This window comes from Ornithorhynchus anatinus, chromosome X1 (genome assembly GCF_004115215.2).
Source record: "Ornithorhynchus anatinus isolate Pmale09 chromosome X1, mOrnAna1.pri.v4, whole genome shotgun sequence".
NCBI classification, from domain to species: Eukaryota; Metazoa; Chordata; class Mammalia; order Monotremata; family Ornithorhynchidae; genus Ornithorhynchus; species Ornithorhynchus anatinus.
The window spans coordinates 61,114,202-61,117,693 of record NC_041749.1 but is presented as its reverse complement, the minus strand read 5'-3'; the positions used below and the strand labels follow the sequence as shown (position 1 = coordinate 61,117,693).

Genomic DNA, 3,492 nt, shown 5'->3' with positions numbered 1-3,492 from the left:
TACCCAGGTCTTCTGACTCTCAAGCCCAAATTTCATAATTTGGGAGTCTGATATCACCACCCAAAAGACTTTAGAAGGGCTTATTGTTCTTGCATTTGTTAAGCACTTACTATTTGTGAAGCACAAGTTAATCAGGGTGCCCACAGTCTCTGTCCCACATGGGGCTCAGAGTCTAAGAGGGAGAACAGGCATTGAATTCCCATTTTCCAGATGAGGAAATTAAGGCACAGAGAAGTTAAGTGACATGCTCAAGATCACACAGTAGGCAACTGGCAGAGTCAGGATTAGAACCCAGATTCCCTGATTCCCAGGCCAATGCTTGAAGTCTCATTTGTGGCCGGGGGGCGGAAGGGGATATGACAGATGATGGCAGTTGGGTGGTGATGTCTGAATTTATATAACCACCTGTATGGATGTGTATATGCATCATGTATGTTGCCATTACCCTGTCCATTTCCCTCCCTCCTCCCCCTTGCCCCCTAGCCCTCAATTTTCAGCAACACTCCTTTGATGTCCGGCCCCCTGTCCTACTTTGGACTCTGCAAAATATGAATAGCAGTGTGGCCTAGGGGGAAAAGCATAGGCCTGGAAGTCAAAGGGTCTAGGTTCTAATCCTGGCTCTGCCACTTGCCTGCTGTGTAACCTTGGGCAAGTGACCTTAACTTCCCTGTTCCTCAGTTTCTTCATCTGTAAAATAGGGATTAAATGCCTGTTCTTCCTCCTATTTGCACTTGAATTTGTACCCTTTATTCACCCCACAGAATTTATAAACATGTCTGTAATTTATTTATATTAATGTCTGTCTTCCCCTCCAGATTAAGCTCCTTGTGGGAAGAGAATGTGTCTACAGACTCTGTTCCATTATACTTTCCCAAGAGTTTAGTGCAGTGCTCTGCCCACAATAAGTGCTCAATAAATAGAGACTGACTGATAGATTGACTACTTACACTGTGAGCCCCATGAGGGACTTGCTCTTTCTGGTTTTTGTATATCTTGTATATACCCCAGCATTTGGTACAGTGCTGGGCACATAATAATAACAATAATAATAATACAGCCATTTGATAGTTATCATAATTATTATTATGGTATTTGTTAAGTCTTTATTATGTACCAGGCACTGTACTAAGCACTGGCGTGGATAGAAGCAAATTGGTTTGGACACAGTCCCTGTCCCATATGGGGGCCACAGTCTTAATCCCTATTTTACAGATGAGGTAACCGAGGCCCAGAGAAGTGAAGGGATTTGCTCAAGGTCACAGAGCAGACAAGTGGCAGAGCCAGGAGCAGAATCCAGGTCCTTCCAACTCCTCACTGGTGCTCTATCTACCAGGCCACACTGCTACTAGTGGTAGGAGGTAAGACTAGTAAGTACTTAAATACCACAACTCTTTTTATGGTTGTTTTATCTTTCAGGTGGCTTTACTCTTACTGACTTGAAACCTTCTAATTTGCAATTAAATCTTGTACCTCTGGAGGGAAACCAAACCACTACTGTGGTTGCTGCTGATCTCTATAACTGCAGTGTCTTCCACACCTACTAAATTCAAACTAAACGGAGAGATAAATGCTCATGGGGAAACTTATCCAGACTAACTAGGCCCAAGAAATTTATCTTCCAAATAACAGTAAGACTTGCAAACAACATCTGCATTGAGATTGACAAGCTGTAACTGTCATTTTCTAAGCAAAAGCCAAGAAAGCCCTTCCTCCAAACAGGAAACCTGATGTTAAGAGTGTCTGGCTTTAGGGATAAAAAGTTAGTATCTATGTATATAAACAGTAAATTTATATGCAAAATTATAATTTTTATTGCTTCATTTTGAAAATGATTCACACCAAAGTCTCCAGCAAAGTGTTCCCCTCTTGCAAAGGGGATAACAGGGAGGGTGTATCTATACTCAAAGAAGGACAAATATATAAGAATGTCATTTTCTAAGAGGTAACGGTCTCAGACATTTTCTCTTTACTTTCATTTTATGCAGCCCTGGTCAATTTCGCAGCCAATACCAGTACTGAATGGGGAAATTGAAAAACTGCAGAATCGATTTGCAGAAGTGAAGTTCTATTTTCTTTTACACCTCTTTCATCAGAGCTGGTATCATTCTTGTGTTGTGTGGTATTATTATTGACAGATTCCTGGGCATTGCTGATAATTGTTGAAAGAGGCTAAAGCCATTCCTTTAAAGTGGAAGCAGAAATCACATAAGGAGACTTTGGACAATATTCTTATCTTCCATATGTGTTTCCTTCGGACAACCCGTGTTTCATCTCTGCTCCGATTTAAATGTAAAGCTCTCATCCCCCATTTTCTCACTCTATCCTAGATTTACTTGCCTCGACTATTGTGTTCCTCTGTTTTTTTGTGCAAAAGTGATAAAATTCAAGGCCATAAAGCTTTTAATTCTGAATTTGAATATAAGGAGGAATGGTTAAAAAAAATCTTATAGATTGTACTGTTGTTCTAAAACTTGATGAATTGGCTTCCCAATGTAACATGTTTTTAAAAAAAGTTATTTTGTTATGGTATAATTTAATTAAACCTGCTTTATTTTTGGATTCTGTCTTCCAAGCCACTGGATAATTTTCATAATTGTCTCAAGACGAAGCTGGTAGTCTTTAATGAAAATCCAGTCCTGGTGATGAAATCCCTAACACATCAGCCAATTAGTATTGTAGCCTTTGTAGCACAGTAAAATTCTATATTAGTATTATAAATACCCTCTTTTTTTTCCTATCTCCATTTTAGGTTTGTCTAATTTCTCTGAATTACTTTCCACTGAGTTGAGGATTTTTGCTAAGTCAGAAACCATGAAAGCTTTCTTTAAATTAATCTAATAATACTCCAAGTCTCTTTGGTAATTAGAAGAGAAGTTAAATGGATATGTCAAGTAGCTCTCTGTCTCAAATTGTTTGCTACATTAAAAGAAAAGTGACATATAGAATCAAATGTTTTCCTTAAACTTTCCTTAGCTGTGATAAGAATAATTGCAGTGTAAGTATCCCCTTAAAAAACCAAAAAACAAACTCTTAGCATTGTATATATCTGATGATTTGACCAGGAACAAAGTGACAGCTTCATGTGCTTAGATTGATGTCATTTAGGGTTAATTGTTAATGAAAAAATCTCATCAGTGAAGTAAAGCAACAAGCACACATTAAAAGTGCAGTATTCCTCGTGGTACCTCTCACCTGATTAACAACAAACCATGTCTTTCTCTAGACTGTAAACTCACTCTGGGCAGGGGAACTGTCTACTAATTCTGTGTACACTGCACACAGTAAGTGTTCAATAAATACCACTGATTGATTGATGGCATCATTGGACCACCAATTCTATTCTTGGATCATAGTTCCTCTTCCAACATTTTGAGAAACAAGATTTTTTTATGGTATTTGTTAAGCATTTACTATGTGGTGGGCACCATTCTAAGCACTGGGATAGATCTAGGCTAAGCAGGTTGGACACAGTCGATATCCTACATGGGGCTC

At 38.8% G+C, this 3,492-nt stretch overlaps 1 long non-coding RNA gene across 1 annotated transcript; it reads left to right on the top strand.

Moving 5' to 3' along the window:
• Positions 1-1,319: 1,319 nt before the first annotated feature.
• LOC114806327 lies at positions 1,320-2,559 on the top strand. Its single transcript, XR_003754353.1, has 2 exons — positions 1,320-1,358; positions 1,986-2,559. It is a non-coding gene; the product is annotated as an uncharacterized LOC114806327 (long non-coding RNA).
• The last annotated feature ends 933 nt before the right edge of the window (positions 2,560-3,492 follow it).